This window comes from Crinia signifera, chromosome 6 (genome assembly GCF_055691185.1).
Source record: "Crinia signifera chromosome 6, ASM5569118v1, whole genome shotgun sequence".
NCBI lineage: Eukaryota > Metazoa > Chordata > Amphibia > Anura > Myobatrachidae > Crinia > Crinia signifera.
The window spans coordinates 260,290,613-260,312,441 of record NC_139222.1 but is presented as its reverse complement, the minus strand read 5'-3'; positions in this window follow the sequence as shown (position 1 = coordinate 260,312,441).

The following is a 21,829-nucleotide window of genomic DNA, read 5'->3' as shown; positions in this document are numbered from 1 at the left end:
GGAATACATACGGACGAGCGGCGGTGGGGGTGCCGCCAGAATACCAACTGTGGCATTCCAAAGGAGGGAAACTTGGCAGGGGTCCAGTAAGTACACTTACCTTCCCCCCGTTACCCCCTCACTAACCTTCCATCCCAACATTCTAACTCTAACCCAACCACAGCCTAACCCTAACTTTCCCTGCTGGTGCCTAAACTCTCACCCCACCAGCCTAACTTTTTCGGCCTAACAATTCTCCCTCCCTGCAGCCTAACACCCCCCCCCCCCCCCCCCCCTCTGCAGAAACCCCAAGTCCCCCCTAGTATCTAACTGTTGCCCCACCAGCCTAGTGCTAAGCCCCCCCACCGGCTTATGTTCGGGATGCCGCCTGATGGAACGCTCATTCATGTCGGCATTCTGGGGCCGGTCCTTTAGCGCTGATCGGGATGCAGGCATCTGTATTGTGCCAACCACATCCCAATGTACATAGCGGTGGCCGTGTTGCCAGGTAGTAGCGGATGCCTTCTTTACCACCTTATGCTAATAGCAGCTTCTGCAAGGCTCAGCTAGATGTGCGATTATGAACTCTGCTTGAATGCCGTCCTGGCCACCTGGAATAATAATAATAAGTGATAATGGTGATACATCTCTTGTATTGCTCCTATGCATTGTGAGCTGATCAGCCAGCCAGCCAGCCAGCCAGCTGCAGTGTGGGCTAAATCCTGGAGCCACGTCTTATATAGAAGGTGTGGCTGACATACTGCTACACAGACCCATCTGTCATTGCTCAGCGTCTCCGAAACGGATTCCTTTTATAGTAACGTTGGAGATGAGCGGAGACTTCTGCATCTGGCGGTGGCACCATATTATGAATACCGTAACTGCACTAACTTACTTACAACTGTCCAACTCAAGAGTTTAAAAATGATTGTTTTTTTCCCTTATAAGTATATTATCTAGCAACATTTCATTTATTCATGTGACCCACTTACTGTAACAGAGGAAAAAGTAACACAATGAAACTAGTGGGGTGGCACAAAACGACCACCAGAGGGCAGTATGTCCGGTACATCACTATTTTGATATATTCCCGCTATGTGTATTGATGTGAACACTGTGCAAATGGATGCGGTCAGCTAGCGAAGAATTCGCAAGCCGAGCGAAAGTGTCCAAATCCCATCGCAAGCGGCTGACCGCCGAATGATTATTACATTGGCCACCACTCATTGCAAGCACCCCGTAGCGCTGGACTTACTCAGTGGCTGCAATGAATACAGGCATATACGGCCTGGAGCTGACACTCCCAGCGGGTTTTGGCACGCCTAGCGTTTCTCTTACCATGTCCATTAAATGTCCGGATACCACTCGCAGACACCGCCTTCCTGTCAATCACCTTCCAAATGGCTAGTGAAGGAAAACAGTAGCAGGATTCCTTCCCTAGCAGGCATCTCACATTGTGGCCCCTATGCATCCGTAGTTCATTGATAATTGTACCAGCGATCAGGTCTGAATTACCCCCAATGAACACGGTGCCTCTAGGATATTCCTTTTTTTATTATTTCCAACTCATTAAAATCCCGTCAAAATGGCGGCTTCTGCAATGTACTTTCACTTTGAGCTGTGAACGTTTTTACTTTCATTTTGTGCCGTGACCGTTTTTAGCCCACAAACTCTCCAAGTCACCCACAGACCCCATCTGCTCCTACCTCCAATCTTGGCTCCCTCTCTCCATACCCAGCAAGTTTGAAACAGATCAGTGTCCCTGCAAAAATTGCTTTTATGACATCTTTTAGCACACAAAGAAGTAATTTGGCCCGCCGAGTGTAGTGGTCACTAACGGCACTTCACCTCATAGAAGTGAGGAGTAGTTAGCCTTTTATATATACAGATGGAGCCTTCTTCAGCTAGCCTTCTCTGGAGAGCCATGGCTCACCAAGGCCTATGGTTCTCAGCTGCAATACAATACATAGAACAATATAGTAATTGATTAGTATAGGATTAAGCCCAACAGCTCTTGCTTAATGCTATTAAAGGGCTAGAGGAGGGTGGATCTATCTGTAAATAGTTTGGCATGCAATAATGGTACACCACCAGCAAAGGAGGAACAAGTGTGTAAACTTCTGCTCTAGACTAGCACAGGGGAAATGTGTGGATAGTGCAGAGATGGATGGGAGCTAATAAGAGCAGGGTGGGTCTCTTCTGAGTATGCATGGCTCAGCACAGGCAGGCAGACGAGACCTCAGAGGAGGTGGCACTCCCATTTCCCCTATAGTTCTGCCCTTGCAAAGAGATGGGGCTTGGCAGTGTTAATAGTGAGTCCAAAGCTGTATTCCATGAAATCTACACAATTTAACTATATAATGACGTGTCTTATACACGGGTGGACGTGGAGAAAAACGACAAATGCGATCCTTATGGCATGCGCAAAAAAACCAAAGTGATGGCGTGAGCATTGGCTTACATCGCTATTACTGGAGATGGCTTCCGCAAGAACAGAATGCATGAGTGGTATAGGGTGGAGACTGGGGGGTAAATTTACTAAACACACTAAATGTTCCCCACTAGAAGATTCTAGGTATCGGTTCTCTACTGCATCCTACAACATGACAAAGAGGTAAGAGGGCCCTGCTGGCACATTGTACTTTATAGTGATACACTAGAATAGGTGCTAAGTGTTACATGTTGGTCCATGCAGAGGTTCTTAGTGGTCTGTCACACAGGAATGTTGGCCATAGTATACCACACCCGCGGAATAGTACTGACATGCCAGTGGGCACGGGTGATTGCTCTTAATTCTCTTTTTTTTCTCCGGTGGGAAATGTATGAGGCCACCTGGCTATAAACCAGACTATAGAATAATCTGTATCATGTCGTGCTTTATTTTACTGGTGACAGTGACGCACAATGGGCGGTATTCAATGATGATTTTGGCGATGTGCAGCGAATCCTGTTTAGGATTCGCTGCACATTCGCCACTGGTCGCCGCGTTCCGGAGCCTCGCCGGCTCCAGTATTCAACGAGTCAGGGGCTCGCTGGCCCTGACCGGCGAATTTTAACTCCTGCGGCGATGCCGCAGGGAGCCCGAGGACGGCGGCAGGCAGGGAGATGGAAGTCTCCCTGCCTGCCCCAGAACGTTTGTGGGGGGGAGGTGGGCTCCCAGCACAGGCTGCCCCCCCGGGGGTGCCAGCAGGGGACCGGGTATATTCACTACACCCGATCATGCATATGTAATGATCGGGTGAAGTGAATATATGAATATCTAATGAGCAGCTTGGCTCCGGCCCCCTGCTGGCTGGTCTGTGTAAAAAAAAAAATATATTTTTTAAATTAAATATATATTCATGTGCTTACAGAACATGAATAAAAATAGCATGCCCCTCCTCAGAATAAAATTCCTGATTTTTTGCCACCAAATGTAAAAAACAAAACATTTTATTTTAATAGTTCACATTTCACTTCACCATAAAAAGATAGCGATTGCTACTCGGTGAATCATGGCGAAAAAAAACTTGAAATGTATTCGCCATCTGGTCATTGAATAGGGTGATTCACCGTTTTAGTCAAAAATTCGCCTTACAGCACAAAATCGCCATAAAAACCTGGCGAATCAGCCTCATTGAATACCGCCCAATAGCTCATATATTCTTCAAGGTATATATCTATAACATACTAAGCGGTATCCTTTTTCCAAAAGAGCAAAATGCAATCACAATAATGTTATTATTCATTAGAGTAAGCCGGACATGACTAGACCTGATCTGCGTGAAGTACAGCTGTAAGGACCATTACGTGCTTCCAGGGATGGACTGGAACCGTGAAGCAGCCTGGTCTGACGGGGCCTTGCCTGCCTTACAGGACACCCCACTTCTATCTGTATGCAGGATGCTGACAAGTAGGGATGAACATCAGTGGGTTATAAATCACTGGTCACTATCAATGGTGTGAACCCACCTGCAAGAGAACCATCGTTGGTTTCACCCATCTTTGCTTTAGAGTGCAATGAGATGAGGGCCAATCAGCGCCTGGGGCGGGGCTTTATCAGTGTTGTGGGATGAGCTAAACTTCATGTCCCGATACTTTGGAGAATATTTTTTTTTTTTATTATCTTTGTATCATCGATGATGGGAAACCATTGCCAGAAGAGCCAAATGGCCAGTCCGGCCCAGCTTTAGTCAGATGAAATCAGTGGTGGAACAATAGCCCCGCAGTGGCTATTTAAATGTGGGTGCCTCCCCGCCACTGCGGGGTCTGCGGAGCTATCCGACCCCATACAGAAGACAGTTTTTGAGGATGCTAGAGGAGGCGGAGGCCTCCTCAAAAACTGACTGCTGTATGGGGGCAGACATTTTGTGATGGTCCACTTCATTAGCAGCAGGAGCCAGGAGGTGATCCCGGACCGCAAACAATATCTGCGGGTCCTTGCCACAGAAGCGGTATGCAGGGGGAGTGGCTGTTAACTTTACTTGGCGGGAGTGTTAACTTTACTTGGGGGGGGGGTGTAAATCTAGTAGTCACGCCACTGGATGAGATGCTACCAGAAAATGTTCTCCCCTTTGAAATATATAAAACTTACGTATAAAGTAATTTCTCTGATATGAGAATACAATGAGACGACAGAACCTATGGAGATAACAGCACTGTTTGAGAGGGTAAGGGCTCAATAATCCCAGAGAAAGAGAAATTGCATTAACAGAAATGTAAAGCAAAACATGGATAATTGCGGCTGTAAGGAGCTGCGCTTATGCCAGCCTTGTATTGCCAATCTAGATGCCAGTTATACTGTATGGTGACTGTCTATCTCTTGCTCAGGAAGATATCTATATTTCCATAATAACACTGTCATGTTCTATTATTAGAGTCTTCACTTAGCTTAATGTAACAGAGAAGAGACGCATAATAGCTTCACGGTGAGAGATCGCAGGAGAAGACATAAGAAGATACAGTCATTATAGTGCAATTACGTGCTGAGCGCTGTTATCTTCTGCTTGCTGTTCTCTAGACAGACTGTCGTAGAGACATGATAATGCAAACTGCACGCAACATTACATGCTGAGTGGCCTTAAATACTATGGGAAGGGAAAATGTATATACTATGGGCCTAATTCAGAGATGGAAGGAAACTCAAGTTGCTGCTTTTATTGGCCTCAACGTGCTCAATTTTGAATGCGCATGCGTGTCTATATTCCACAGCAGTGGCCAGTGGCAGCTCCAGAGGTGGGGCTGCAGCACAGTCTAAAATAGGGGAGTTCAAATAGGGTAGCAACACCAACTGCCAGGGAGTCAGTTGGGAATGCCAGGAGGTGGCAGTTGCTGTGCCTCACCTATTTGAATTTTGAACTGAGCTGCAACCTTCCCTGATAGTGACCCAGCTGCAGGCTGCACTTGCCGGACAGTCCTGCTTTGTGGGAATTGTCAGCTGTCCAACACGTGGGCCACAGTGAGCAAAGGTTTTTAGGGGGCACACACCGCTAGGTGAGCACCATTCACAGTGCCAATAGAGGCTAAGGCATGATGAGGAGTGGTAGGGTTGCCACCCGTTCGGGATTACTCCGGACAGTCCGGTAATTAGACCAGGTGTCTGGAGTCCGGACGGGTGGAGTTCCCGGACTATACAGTGTCCGGGAACTGGAGACGGGAGATCATGCGCTGCCGGGGAAAGCCAGCTAGAGACCGGCAGCGCTGTGACTGTGAGGAGGACAAGCAGGAGCAGGTCCACCTGCAGCTATTTCAAATATCGCTCCTGCCCAGCTCGTGGTCAGCCAGCCAATCTGGTGCGGCTGCTCCTGATTGACAGCCGGACCGCGAGCAGGGCAGGCGTGATATTTGAAAAAGCGACACGTTCCTGCTCTGGTGTCTGATACAGCTGCACCACCAGGCTGCAGAGCAGCGCAATATCCTCTGCCCGGCTCCAGCTGCCTGAAACATTTGCATTCCCCTTGGCAACGAGCATTTGTACTCCCCCTTGGTAACAGGCATTAGCCCTTCCCTCAGCAACAAGCATTTGCCCTCCAGCTTGTCAATAGGCATTTGCCCTCCCCCTTGGCAACGAGCATCTGCCCTCCACCTTGGCAACAGGTATTTGCAGTCCCCTTGGCAATGAGCATTTTCCCTCCACCTTGGCAACAGGCATTTGCCCTCCCCCTTGGCAACGAGCATTTTCTCTCCACCTTGGCAACATGCATTTGTCCTCCCCCGTGGCATTGAGCATGAAGGCCCTGGCATCGAGCAAGAAACCCCAAGCAATTAACATGGAGGTAGACAGAACTTTTATGGCATAATACAGGGGTGGCCAACCCGCTGCTCGCCTGTCACCGAGCTGCGGCTCCCGAGATCACTCCCCCATCATTGTGATGTGGGTGCTTACTGACCACAGAGAGCGGTCAAGCGTGTCCCCTGCAGCGGGACGCGCTTGGCCGGAAGTTTGTGTGTCCAGGCTTGGCGTTCCCTGAATCTTCGATCCCCTTACCAAAACCCCTCCCCCTGGTGCACTTCTGCAATCTGCGTTCTGCAGCCCGGAGGCAGCGTGCGTGCCATTTGTCCCGGGCTGTCAGGGATTGTGCGGCCAGCATTGTTTGCGGAGGCCAGAGCGGAGCAGAGTACAGGAGGGCACCGAGGGGGAGCCGGGGGGGAGAGGGAATGGAGCGCAAGAGAGGAGGGGAACGGATTTGGCGGGGGCGTGCGGGTGCACCCAAGGAGATCACGTTCACCGCCTATTTGTCCCCCTTTCCCTCACCTGTCCTGTGTATGCCCCCATATAATTCTATGTCTATTTTGCTCCTCACTCTCTTCCTCTCTCTCACTCTGCCCCTGACACCATCTCTTGCTTTCTGACACTCTCTCATACTCTCCCTTTCGCTGTCACCCTCTTTCTTTCACTGAAACTTTCTTGTTTCCCCCCTTTCTCTCACAAAATCCTGCTCACACCCCTCTCTTTCTATCTTGATCCTCCATACTGCCTCATATTGGGTTGCATAGATAGCATATTTGGCAGGGCAAACGGAGGGAGCGCTGGTCATTTAAAAATGGAGCGTGGCCTTGAGGGAGATAGGCCACCCCCATTTTTGCATAGTATCAGCTCTTTGTCTTACCATAAAAAAAAATTTGGCTCATTGCCTCTGATTGGTTGGCCACCCCTGGCATAACATGTAATAGCCATTACGGTGTTTGGTATATGCGTTTGGGATAACATGTAATGGGCATCAGAGTGTGTGGCATAACGTGTAATGGGCATGGGCATGTAGTATACTTATGTAATGGTTTTGTGACATATAATAGGCATTCTGGTGTAAGTTTTTGGCGCGCACCTTCGGCGCGCACTGTCCCTGTGGTCCTTGTTTTTTTTAAAAATCATTGAGCCCTGGCATAACTCGTAATGGGCATTATGGCATGTGGTATAATATGGGTGTGTGACGTGTAATAGGCATTATGGTGTACATTATTGGCAAGTTCCTTTGGCGGGCACTGTCCCTGTAGTCCTTGTTTTTAAAAAAAATTGTTGAGCCCTGGCATAGCTCATAATGGGCATTATGGCATGTGGTATAATATGGGTGTGTGACGTGTAATAGGCATTATGGTGTACATTTTTGGCGCGCACCATCGGCGCGCACTGTCCCTGTTGTCCTTCTTTTTAAGGAAAACTGTTGAGCCTTAGCATAACATGTAATAGGCATTATGACATGTGGTATAATATGGATGTGTAACGTGTAATAGGCATTATGGTCTAAATTTTAGATGCACGCCATCGGCACATACTATCCATTTTGTCCCTATTTTTTTTTAAACTGTCCAGTCATGGCATAATGTGTAATGGGCATTACAGTGTGTGACGTGACATAACGTGTATGTGGCATTACCATGTGCGAAAACAAGAACAGATTTGAAGCAAATGTAACCCCCCATAAGGCGGCGCTGAGGGCGGGTCAATGGGTGGGCTGTGGGTTTGTGTCAAGGGGCAGGTCACTGTCTGGGAATCTCTCAACACAAAAGGTGGTAATCCTAGGAGTGAAGGCATAATGGATATCCAAGACACCTAAACGGTGCAAATTTGCCTGTTTGGAGGGACGTGACTTGTGGCTTCCGAAACCCTGATGATAATGAGGGTGCAAATTGTGCAAATGTAGTGAACTTGCTGCAGCTGTGATCTGACGGCGGGATTACATGTACTGAATACTCCTTTTTACTAAATAAACCATTATTTCCTTGTCTGGCTGAAATAGGAAGGATCTGAAATGTTCAATATAGATTACTTAAAATGTTAGATTTGTGTCTCGCATTTAACAGCTTAAAGCATGGGTCTTCAAACTGTTGCCCTCCAGATGTTGTGAAACTACAAATCCCAGCATACCTTGCCACAGTTTTACACTCCCTTATAGCAAAACTGTGGCAAGGCATGCTGGGATTTGTAGTTTCACAACATCTTGAGTGCCGCAGTTTGAAGACCCATGGCTTAAAGTATTTGCGTACATATTACATACTTGTAATAAGTTGCAGGAGACTCCTGATTTTTCGAGCAGTCTCCCACACCCACAGAAGAGTGACTGAATCTCCTGAATCCTACCTGCTACTTATACCCCTTTTACACCATGAAATAACCTGTCAAGTAAAGTGAGGCAGGCAATACGAACTTATACCCGGGATCCATTGTCTTACCATAGAAGCAGGTAAGTATGACTTGATTTCTACGCTTTCCTGCTATTTAAACTAATGTGTATGAATTGTACACTGTGTTTTGGCCATCTTTTGTGCTCACAATAAAGCCACTCCTCCTGTTGTAATCCGGTGCATCCGCTCCTGCTACTTGCATGGGAGGAAGCTGCATTTGCTGCTGTCACAGAGTTGGCTGCATCTCGTGTTTGCAGTAGGGATAGCTGTCGACCATCGATGAACCAGATGATTTCCTTCATCGATGGCACAGCAAAAACAATGTTTTTTTTCTTTTTCAAGGTCCCGGGACACAGAGCATAGCTACCCCCCCCCCCCCCCCCCCCCCGAAAAGCCTGAAGCCCCGCCCCCAGGTTCTCATTGGCCTAAGGGCCAGTCAGAAAAAGAAAATGGATGACCATCAATAGGTAGAACTATTGATGGCCTCCATCACAGTTTGTTACTATCGAAGGCTGGTTGCAGTATCATCATCGATGGTAACTGCACCGATGGTCATCCCTAGTCTGCAGCCAATATCACATAGGTAGCAAAAAGTAGCATTTTATGTTTTTGAATAGATGGCAATTGTGTCCAGCTCTAAATGAGGTCCTTTGCGTGTTTTACAAAATTGTGTTCCCAGGAGTGCCACCCAATTTTTGAGAGACTCATGGCCATTGTGGGAGAGCAGACAAGTATGATTCATGCCAATGGTGTATCTTAGATTTAAACTAATGTTTAATAATGCCTGGGTACACATACATTATATTTTTATATCACCTATCCTGTCTCATGCAAGAAGAGCAGCAGCTAATAATTACACTGTACCAGGACCAGGACTCGGGAGGCCTCTGCGTGCCTTTTCCAGTCCTAAATGCACTTAACAGATTATACTGTAGGATACACAGGACCCTGACACATCAATCTAGCCTGCTGCTGCACAAGAGGGAGAGCCAGTGATATCAGTGTGATCTGACCAGGCCTCCCCTTCAACGATGTCTCCTGAGCCCCCTACCTTTGATCCAGGTCTGTATTAAGCAATGAGCCTAATAAAATTAATGTACGACTGTTCTGCAATATTCCTCATCTAGATTCTTGTCTGTGTCATAAATAACCCATCAACCAGCTGTAAACACAGTCATTACACTACCGGAAATAAACTATAGATGTATTGTGCAATCTCAGCAATTAAGTTGTTAGTGGGAGAGTGACAGACGTTACATGGATGTCATAGGATGATGCTCCATGCATACTTGCCAATGTTTAAAAATAATTTCTGTTGCTGCCATTGAGCCTGAAAATCTGACACGCATGGTACTAGCCTGAGAATCTAAGTATGACATGCACAGTACAAGCCTGAGAATCTAAGTGTGACACGCATGGTACTAGCCTGAGAATCTAAGTATGACATGCACAGTACAAGCCTGAGAATCTAAGTGTGACACGCACAGTACTAGCCTGAGAATCTAAGTGTGGCACGCACAGTACTAGCCTGAGAATCTAAGTGTGACACGCACAGTACTAGCCTGAGAATCTAATTATGACACGCACAGTACTAGCCTGAGAATCTAAGTATAACACGCACAGTATTAGCCTGAGAATCTAAGTATGACACGCACAGTACTAGCCTGAGAATCTAAGTATGACACGCACAGTACTAGCCTGAGAATCTAAGTATGACACGCACAGTACTGGCCTGAGACTCTACGTATGAAAAGCACAGTACTAGCCTGAGAATCTAAGTATGACATGTACCGTACTAGCCTGATGATCTAATTATTAAACGCACAGTACTAACCTGAGGATCTAAGTATGACACGCACAGCACTGGCCTGAGTATCTAAGTGTGACACGCACAGCACTGGCCTGAGTATCTAAGTGTGACACGCACAGTACTAGCCTGAGTATTTAAGTATGACACGCACAGTACTGGCCTTAGAATCTAAGCATGACACGCACAGTACTAGACTGAAGATCTAAGTATGACACGCACAGTACTAGACTGAGAATCTAAGTATGACACGCACAGTACAAGCCTGAGAATCTAAGTGTGACACGCACAGTACTAGCCTGAGAATCTAAGTATGACACGCACAGTACTAGCTTGAGGATCTAAGTATGACACGCACAGTACAAGCCTGAGAATCTAAGTGTGACACGCACACTACTAGCCTGAGAATCTAAGTGTGACACGTACAGTACTAGCCTGAAGATCAATGTATGACACGCACAGTACTAGCCTGATGATCTAAGTATGACACGCACAGTACTAGCCTGAAAATCTAAGTATGACACGCACAGAACTAGCCTGAGGATCTGAGTGTGACACGCACAGTACTAGCCTGAGAATCTAAGTATGACGCACACAGTACTGGCCTGAGTATCTAAGTATGACACGCACAGTACTAGCCTGAGAATCTATGTATGATACGCACAGTACTAGCCTGATGATCTAATTATTAAACGCACAGTACTAACCTGAGGATCTAAGTATGACACGCACAGTACTAGCCTGATGATCTAAGTATGACACACACAGTACTAGCCTGAAGATCTAAGTATGACACGCACAGTACTAGCCTGAGTATCTAAGTATGACACGCACAGTACAAGCCTTAGAATCTAAGTGTGACACGCACAGTACTAGCCTGAGAATCTAAGTATGACACACACAGTACTAGCCTAAGGATCTAAGTATGACACGCACAGTACAAGCCTGAGAATCTAAGTGTGACACGCACAGTACTAGCCTGAGGATCTATGTATGACAAGCACAGTACTAGCCTGAAGATCGATGTATGACACGCACAGTACTAGCCTGATGATCTAATTATTAAACGCACAGTACTAACCTGAGGATCTAAGTATGACACGTACAGTACTAGCCTGATGATCTAAATATGACATGCACAGTACTGCCCTGAGAATCTAAGTATGACACGGACAGTACTAGCCTGAAAATCTAAGTATGACACGCACAGTACTAGCCTGAAAATCTAAGTATGACACGCACAGTACTAGCCTGAGGATCTAAGTGTGACACGCACAGCACTAGCCTGAGAATCTAAGTATGACGCACACAGTACTGGCCTGAGTATCTAAGTGTGACACGCACAGTACTAGCCTGAGAATCTAAGTATGATGCACACAGTACTGGCCTGAGTATCTAAGTGTGACACGCACAGTATTAGCCTGAGTATTTAAGTATGACACGCACAGTACTAGCCTGAGAATCTATGTATGATACGCACAGTACTAGCCTGATGATCTAATTATTAAACGCACAGTACTAACCTGAGGATCTAAGTATGACACGCACAGTACTAGCCTGATGATCTAAGTATGACACGCACAGTACTAGCCTGAGAATCTAAGTATGACACGCACAGTACAAGCCTGCGAATCTAAGTGTGACACACACAGTACTAGCCTGAGAATGTAAGTATGACACGCACAGTACTAGCCTAAGGATCTAAGTATGACACGCACAGTACAAGCCTGAGAATCTAAGTGTGACACAAACAGTACTAGCCTGAGGATCTATGTATGACACGCACAGTACTAGCCTGAAGATCGATGTATGACACGCACAGTACTGGCCTGAGAATCTAAGTATGACACGCACAGTACTAGCCTGAGAATCTAAGTATGACATGCACAGTACTAGCCTGAGGATCTGAGTGTGACACGCACAGTACTAGCCTGAGAATCTAAGTATGACGCACACAGTACTGGCCTGAGTATCTAAGTGTGACACGCACAGTACTAGCCTGAGAATCTAAGTATGATGCACACAGTACTGGCCTGAGTATCTAAGTGTGACACGCACAGTACTAGCCTGAGTATTTAAGTGTGACATGCACAGTACTAGCCTGAGATTCTATGTATGATACGCACAGCATACCTCCCAACTTTAGTAGCGTAGGAGGCGGGACGCTGCTGCTGCGCGCCGCAGGCGCGCCAAAATTGTCGGGCGTGGCCTAATTTGGGGGCGTGGTCTATAGATGCGGCTCTCTCGCGAGGCCATGCCCCCATTTTGCCGCTATGGGGGCATGACCCAGAGGCTCTGTGAGCCTCTAGCCATGCCCCCAGCCCCCTGGCTGCGGGAATAGACGCTGTGCGCATGCGCACAGCGTTTATTCCCCGCTGCTTAGCAGCTGACAGGGGGGACTCCCAACAGCCCCCCACACCGCGGGACACTGCCGCCCGCGGGTGGGACAGCTGGACAGGCCCTGACCATTAGGACTGTCCCGATAAAATCGGGACTGTTTGGAGGTATGCGCACAGTACTAGCCTGATGATGTAATTATTAAACGCACAGTACTAACCTGAGTATCTAAGTATGACAGGCACAGTATTAGCCTGAGGATCTATGTATGACACGCACAGTACTGGCCTGAAGATCTATGTATGAGACGCACAGTAAAAGCCTGAGACTCTAAGTATGACACGCACAGTATTAGCCTGAGAATCTAAGTATGACACGCACAGTACTAGCCTGAGAATCTAAGTATGACACGCACAGTACTGGCCTGAGAATCTATGTATGACACGCACAGTACTAGCCTGAGGATCTAAATGTGACACGCACAGTAATTGTCACGGCCGAAGATTCTGATGAGGTCGTGTGGTGCTCAGGGACTGAGGAGGAGGCAGTAGTAGGGTTAAAACGAGCAGGTTTAATAAAGGCTGTCATACAGGACTCAAATACTTCTTTGAGAACAACTGTAATAGGAATCAAAGTAAATGGCAAACGATAAATGTCCAGAAGACAATGAGGATGAATGTCCAGAAGACAATGAGGATGAATGTCCAGAAGACAATGATGAAGAAAATCCTGATGAAGAGATGAAAAGATGGTGGCAAATAGAGGATCCGGAACTGGAAGAAGATGGGAGGTGACTGCGGCTGGAGGTAGCTGAAGAGGAGGTCTTTGGGGAATCCAGGAGGAAGCACCCAAGGGTACCAGAGAGAAGCTGGCGACCAGCGTGACTGGAAAGGAGCACTGGATCTGAAGCCAAAGCGAGCTGACGGACACAGCTGGGATAGCAAGGACACAATGAGTCAGGAGCCTTCCAGGAAGTGCACGGCACAGAAGACTCTTTGCACTGACACTGAGTTACCTGGGCAGATCCTCTATATGCATAGAAGGCGGCTGCCATTGGCTATCACAGTGAAACAGGTGTGCAGCTCTGACCTGGCCCAATCCCCTGGTTGCCCTTAAGCAAGATGGCGGCGCTGGTCTCACGGCACCCATAGCCTAGAGTGAGACCACGCTGCAGACTTCCATGCTGCCCTCCAACACTGCCGGACCTTTGCCTGCCGCCTCACCTGACATGGAGGCCGACACACGCCAGCCGACTGCGGACACGGACGGGTGAGTACAGGACCCGCCGTGTACCGCCGCGGCGGCGCGTGACAGTACCCCCCCCTTTTCGGGTAACCTCAGGACATTTGCGCTTCTTGTGAGGATTCTTCTGAAAAAAGCGCTTAACGAGACTTGGGGCATGTAAATCAGCTTGATCCACCCAGGAGTTCTCCTCCGGTCCGAAACCAGCCCACTCCACCAGAAATTGATGTCGAGAGTTGCGATAACGAGAGTCTATGATTCGTCTGACCTCAAACTCAGCATCCTTCTCGGTATTGACCTTTGAGGGTCGGGGTACTTTCTTTTGGAAGATGCTTAATTTCAATGGTTTGAGAAGAGATATATGAAAAGAATTAGATACCTTCATAGAAGATGGAAGCTGCAATCTGTAGGACACCGGGTTGATGACTTGGGTGATGGGGAATGGACCAATAAAACGAGGGGCAAGTTTCATCGAGGGTACACGAAGTCGAAGATTGCGGGTAGACAGCCACACTCGATCCCCTACTTTAAATGGTGGAACTGCCTTTCTTCGCTTATCAGCTGCTTTCTTATATCTGGCAGAAGCTTGAAGAAGAGCTTTGTGAACTTCAGCCCATATCTTTTTGAAACGATGAAGAGACATGGAAGCTGCCGGAACCTCCGGAGACGGCAAACTTGAGAAATCAGGGGACCGTGGATGTTTGCCGTAGACTGTGAAGAAGGGTGTAGTACCTGAAGAGGAGTGATAAGAGTTGTTGTGTGCATACTCCGCCCAGGGTAATAGATCCTTCCATTCATCTTGAGAGGAGGACACAAAAAGTCGAATAAATGTCTCTAGGTCTTGGTTGACACGTTCGGTTTGCCCGTTAGTCTGAGGATGGAAGGCGGTGGAGAATTTTAATTTCACCTGAACGGCAGTACACAGAGCTCTCCAGAACTTGGCGACAAACTGCACACCCCTATCGGATATGATCTCTTTGGGCAACCCATGAAGCCTGAAGATGGTGGATATGAAGAGTTGGGCTAGTACTGGAGCCGAAGGTAATGATTTTAGGGGCACGAAGTGGGCCATTTTGGAAAATCGGTCGACTATCACCCAGATAACAGTGTAACCGCTAGAGGAGGGTAATTCAGAAATGAAGTCCATCGACAGATGAGTCCATGGTTCCGTTGGGATGGACAGTGGTAGCAAAGCCCCAGCTGGGGGAGTCCGAGACGTCTTGTGTTGGGCGCACTTGACACATGAAGATACAAAGTGTTTTACATCCTGTCGAATGGTTGGCCACCAATATGATCGTAGGAGAAATTGTAAAGTTTTTTGTACCCCGGAATGTCCAGCAAAGCGGGAGGCGTGGCCCCACGTCAACAGCTTCTTGCGTAAATTGGGCGGCACAAAGGACTTGCCTGCAGGTGGTGTAGGGTGAGGAGAGACATGAGCAAAAACGACAGGGTTCAGGATGGACTGTTTAAGTGGTTCAGAATCTGAGCTGGGATTGAAGGACCGAGACAAGGCATCAGCTTTATTGTTTAAAACACCTGGACGATACTTGATTTGGAAATTGAAGCGTTCGAAGAACATAGCCCAACGAGCCTGGCGTGAAGTGAGACATTGTGCTTGTCTTAAGAAAGAAAGATTTTTGTGGTCGGAAAAAACTGTGATCTGGTGACGAGCCCCCTCTAACAGATACCGCCACTCCTCGAAGGCTAACTTAACAGCGAGCAGCTCCTGTTCTCCAATAGGGTAGTTCTTTTCTGCCGGGAGAAATTTCTTGGAAAAGTATGCGCAAGGGTGAAGCTCTGCATCCTCTCCTTTTTGCGAAAGAACTGCTCCTACTCCGTCAGAAGAGGCGTCAACCTCCAGGATGAAGGGTCGGTTCACATCAGGTTGAAGAAGAATTGGAGCGGTGATAAACGCCTGTTTCAGTAGTTGGAAAGCCTTGGTAGCTGCGGGCGGCCATTGGGCAGGATTGGCCCCTTTTTGGGTAAGAGCCGTCAGAGGTGCTGCTATGGAGGAGAAATTGCGGATGAAGCGGCGGTAGTAGTTGGAAAAGCCGAGGAATCTTTGCAAACCTTTGAGAGTGGTTGGGGGTGTCCAATCTTGAATAGCGCGGACTTTTTCAGGATCCATCTCCAGCCCAGTACTTGAAAGAATATGACCCAGGAAGGGAATTGACGAGACTTCGAAGGCACACTTTTCGAGCTTACAGAAAAGCTGGTTCTGGCGAAGACGGCTTAACACCTCCCGAACGGTGTGCCGGTGAGTGCTGAGATTGGACGAGAAGATGAGGATGTCATCTAAATAGACAACAATGGAAATATATAACAAGTCCCGAAAGATGTCATTCACGAATTGCTGGAAAACGGCTGGAGCATTACACAGACCAAACGGCATAACGAGGTATTCATAATGTCCATCTCGGGTATTGAAGGCCGTTTTCCATTCGTCCCCCTGGCGGATACGGATCAGGTTGTATGCTCCCCTCAAGTCTAGTTTGGTGAAGACCGTGGCCCCCTTAACTCGGTCGAACAATTCAGTGATGAGGGGCAGCGGATAGCGATTTTTAACGGTGATGTCATTCAACCCCCGATAATCGATACACGGTCTCAGGCTGCCATCTTTCTTCTTGACGAAGAAGAAGCCTGCTCCTGCCGGAGAGGTGGATGGCCGGATAAATCCCTTCTCCAGATTCTCCTGGATGTATGCCGACATGGCCTCGGTCTCAGGCAACGATAAAGGGTACGTTCTTCCCCGTGGTGGTGTCTTGCCTGGAATGAGATCAATGGGACAATCCCATGGCCGGTGGGGCGGCAATGTATCGGCACCTCCTTTACTAAAGACATCTGAAAAAGACGAGTATGGTGCGGGTATGGTGGAGGCAGGAAGCTGGGGAGAAAATGCTTGAGGTTTGCTCAGAAGAATAGGAATAACAGGAGATAAGCAAGAAGAAAAGCAGTCCTTACTCCAGGCCTTAATCTCCATAGTTAGCCAGTCGACATGGGGGTTATGCTTGGTAAGCCACGGCATCCCTAGGACTACAGGGTGAGAGGACTGAGGGAGAACCAAAAACTCTAACTTCTCTTGGTGCAGGGCTCCAACTTGAAGATGGATCGGTACCGTCTGTGAGGTGACATGGCCACTGGAGATGTGGCTGCCATCGACGGCTGTCAGGACCAGAGGTTGTTCCAGTGGTTGGAGAGGTATGGAGAGTTGTGCAGCCATGTCGGCCGAGATGAAGTTCCCAGCCGCACCTGAGTCCAGTAGAGCTTGCATGGACGTTTGTCCCCGAGGAGTACTCAGGGTGACTGAGATGGTAGAGTCTATGGTGGAGGGAGCAGGCGATAACACTCCTAATCTAGCCTCCCTCGTGGAGATTAGGAGCGGTCGTTTCCCGGACGAAGAGGACAAGAGATCAGAAGATGAGAAGATGAAGCGCAGTACATACAGAGATTATCTCTGCGACGTCGGTTCTTTTCTTCGGGAGAGAGACGGGACCGATTTATTTGCATTGGTTCTTCTGTGGCAGAAGGAGTAGATGATCCAATCTTTACAGGAGAAGTAACCACAGAAGAAGAACGAGGTCGAAAACGTTCAGAACGAGTCCTTTCCAGTTGTCGCTCGTGAAGCCGCAGATCAACTTTATTGCACAAGGAGATTAGCGCTGTCAGAGTGGAAGGGGTGTCACGGGTAGCTAGTTCGTCCTTGAGACGGCTGGAAAGACCATTCCAGAACGCGGCGACGAGAGCCTCTTCATTCCACTCCAACTCCGATGCTAGTGTCTGGAACTGCACCACATATTGGCCCACCGATCTGCTACCTTGTCGAATTCTCAGAATCTCTGCAGCGGCTGATGACACTCGACCTGGTTCGTCAAAGATTCGTCGGAAGGAGGCAATGAAATCATCGTAGTTGTTTAGTAGAGGATCTGCTCTCTCCCACAGAGGCGAAACCCACTCTAGGGCAGATCCCGAGAGGAGGGAGACAATGTAGGCTACACGCGCCTTGTCAGTTGGAAAGTTGGAGGCTTGGAGAGTGAAGTGCACATCGCACTGATTCAAAAACCCGCGACATCCTTTAGGAGACCCATCGTACTTGCTGGGGGTCGGCAAATGTAACTGAGGGGGAATAATGGACCCGACTGGTGGCGTGGCGGAAACTCCTCCCGAGGATACTGAAGATGTTGCTGTAGCCGCTGGAGGGGTGGTTTGTGAGGAAGTCAGTGATTGTAAAAATTGCGCCACTTGCCGCTGTGAAGACTCCACTTTTTCCAGGCGGCCCATAATGCCTTGCAATACGTTTGCCAGAGATCCCTGATTTTCACCCGACTCCATCGGGTCAGTGCAAACTGTCACGGCCGAAGATTCTGATGAGGTCGTGTGGTGCTCAGGGACTGAGGAGGAGGCAGTAGTAGGGTTAAAACGAGCAGGTTTAATAAAGGCTGTCATACAGGACTCAAATACTTCTTTGAGAACAACTGTAATAGGAATCAAAGTAAATGGCAAACGATAAATGTCCAGAAGACAATGAGGATGAATGTCCAGAAGACAATGAGGATGAATGTCCAGAAGACAATGATGAAGAAAATCCTGATGAAGAGATGAAAAGATGGTGGCAAATAGAGGATCCGGAACTGGAAGAAGATGGGAGGTGACTGCGGCTGGAGGTAGCTGAAGAGGAGGTCTTTGGGGAATCCAGGAGGAAGCACCCAAGGGTACCAGAGAGAAGCTGGCGACCAGCGTGACTGGAAAGGAGCACTGGATCTGAAGCCAAAGCGAGCTGACGGACACAGCTGGGATAGCAAGGACACAATGAGTCAGGAGCCTTCCAGGAAGTGCACGGCACAGAAGACTCTTTGCACTGACACTGAGTTACCTGGGCAGATCCTCTATATGCATAGAAGGCGGCTGCCATTGGCTATCACAGTGAAACAGGTGTGCAGCTCTGACCTGGCCCAATCCCCTGGTTGCCCTTAAGCAAGATGGCGGCGCTGGTCTCACGGCACCCATAGCCTAGAGTGAGACCACGCTGCAGACTTCCATGCTGCCCTCCAACACTGCCGGACCTTTGCCTGCCGCCTCACCTGACATGGAGGCCGACACACGCCAGCCGACTGCGGACACGGACGGGTGAGTACAGGACCCGCCGTGTACCGCCGCGGCGGCGCGTGACAGTAATAGCCTGAGGATTTGAGTGTGACACACACAGTACTAGCCTGAGAATCTGAGTGTGACACGCACAGTACTGGCCTGAGGATCTGAGTATGACACGCACAGTACTAGCCTGAGAATCTAAGTATGACACACACAGTACTAGCCTGAGAATCTAAGTATGACACGCACAGTACTAGCCTGAGGATCTGAGTGTGACACGCACAGTACTAGCCTGAGAATCTAAGTATGACGCACACAGTACTGGCCTGAGTATCTAAGTGTGACACGCACAGTACTAGCCTGAGAATCTAAGTATGATGCACACAGCACTGGCCTGAGTATCTAAGTGTGACACGCACAGTACTAGCCTGAGTATTTAAGTGTGACATGCACAGTACTAGCCTGAGATTCTATGTATGATACGCACAGCATACCTCCCAACTTTAGTAGCGTAGGAGGCGGGACGCTGCTGCTGCGCGCCGCAGGCGCGCCAAAATTGTCGGGGCGTGGCCTAATTTGGGGGCGTGGTCTATAGATGCGGCTCTCTCGCGAGGCCATGCCCCCATTTTGCCGCTATGGGGGCATGACCCAGAGGCTCTGTGAGCCTCTAGCCATGCCCCCAGCCCCCTGGCTGCGGGAATAGACGCTGTGCGCATGCGCACAGCGTTTATTCCCCGCTGCTTAGCAGCTGACAGGGGGGACTCCCAACAGCCCCCCACACCGCGGGACACTGCCGCCCGCGGGTGGGACAGCTGGACAGGCCCTGACCATTAGGACTGTCCCGATAAAATCGGGACTGTTTGGAGGTATGCGCACAGTACTAGCCTGATGATGTAATTATTAAACGCACAGTACTAACCTGAGTATCTAAGTATGACAGGCACAGTATTAGCCTGAGGATCTATGTATGACACGCACAGTACTGGCCTGAAGATCTATGTATGAGACGCACAGTAAAAGCCTGAGACTCTAAGTATGACACGCACAGTATTAGCCTGAGAATCTAAGTATGACACACACAGTACTAGCTTGAGAATCTAAGTATGACACGCACAGTACTGGCCTGAGAATCTATGTATGACACGCACAGTACTAGCCTGAGGATCTAAATGTGACACGCACAGTAATAGCCTGAGGATTTGAGTGTGACACACACAGTACTAGCCTGAGAATCTGAGTGTGACACGCACAGTACTGGCCTGAGGATCTGAGTATGACACGCACAGTACTAGCCTGAGAATCTAAGTATGACACACACAGTACTGGCCTGAGAATCTAAGTATGACACGCACAGTACTGGCCTGAGTATCTAAGTATGACACACACAGTACTAGCCTGAGAATCTAAGTATGACACGCACAGTACTAGCCTGAGAATCTAAGTATGACACGCACAGTACTGGCCTGAGTATCTAAGTATGACACGCACAGTACAAGCCTGAGAATCTAAGTATGACACGCACAGTACTAGCCTGAGAATCTAAGTATGACACGCACAGTACTGGCCTGAGTATCTAAGTATGACACGCACAGTACAAGCCTGAGAATCGAAGTACTGTTCCCGCGGCCAGCGTAGTCTGTCAGCGTTACGCAGTTACCGTAGTCAGTCAGAGGGGAAGGTGAAGTGACCAGAGGCGTAGCTAGGGCGGAGCGGGCGGAGCACACGCTCTGGGCGCAGGAATGTCACCTGGCGCCGGAGCCGTGCACTCTCTGCCGCCAGCTCCCCAGCCCTGCTCGCCCGCTGTGCCCGTCATCCGTACCCCTGTACCGCCATAAAAACCCGGCGAGGGGGCGTGGCCTGGCCGGCGGGAGGTGTGGAGCGACGGGTGTGGTGGTGGGGTGTGCAGCCTGTTTCTCCATCTGCCCTGGCTCTCGGCGACGCAATTTTGGAGGGCTCCGTCGGCGCAGATTCCTGCAGCCTCCAGCCTGCGCTGCGGCCTCTTCTTCTCCTGTGCCCCTGTGAGTGGCTCCGCATCTTTTTCTCTCCCTCCCCTCAGGCAGGGGACGCACAGTTCTGTTCAGCAAGTCCACTGACCTCTGCGACAGGGACACCATTATAAGAACTTTGGAGCAAGATCACCTTTATCCTTAGTAGGGTGAATGTAACGGTGCAGCCTGTGTCCTCACACTGGGAACCCCTGCTCTTCCTTTCTGGCTGTCTCCTGCTTTATTACACTGCACACTGGAAGACATTGCGTGTGCACAAGGTAATCTTTACTGCTGGTCAGACTTTATATCATGTCAGTCACCCTCCATTATGTGCTAGAAACCCTATATGTAGCCAGGTTGTCCAATCCTTTGGAATAATATTATTCTTGGAGTCCTGAGGTCCCCCATCTCCTGAACACAATTGGCGCAGTAATCTGCTACTGGGTGTTCTACGTGCTGTCAGCCTCCTGTATGCACTTGGTGGTGTGCTAGCCACCGCCTTCTCTTTTCGCAGCCATCCTACAGCTGAAGGTTGGCTTTCTTGGTGTCTTTGGTATTCCTGATTAGTGTGCTCTGTATAGGCATATGGAGTCCTTAGATCAGCAAAAACCCAGCGAGCGCTCTCACTGCGCATGCGCCGGTTTGGGATGCCAGTGCCAGGGAAGCGGCGCCATGACATCACGTCATGGCACCGCATCCCTGGCACCGGCATCCCTAGCCGGCGCATGCGCAGTGAAAGCGCTTGCCGGGTTTTTATGGCGGTACGGGGTACTGATGCCGGGTACAG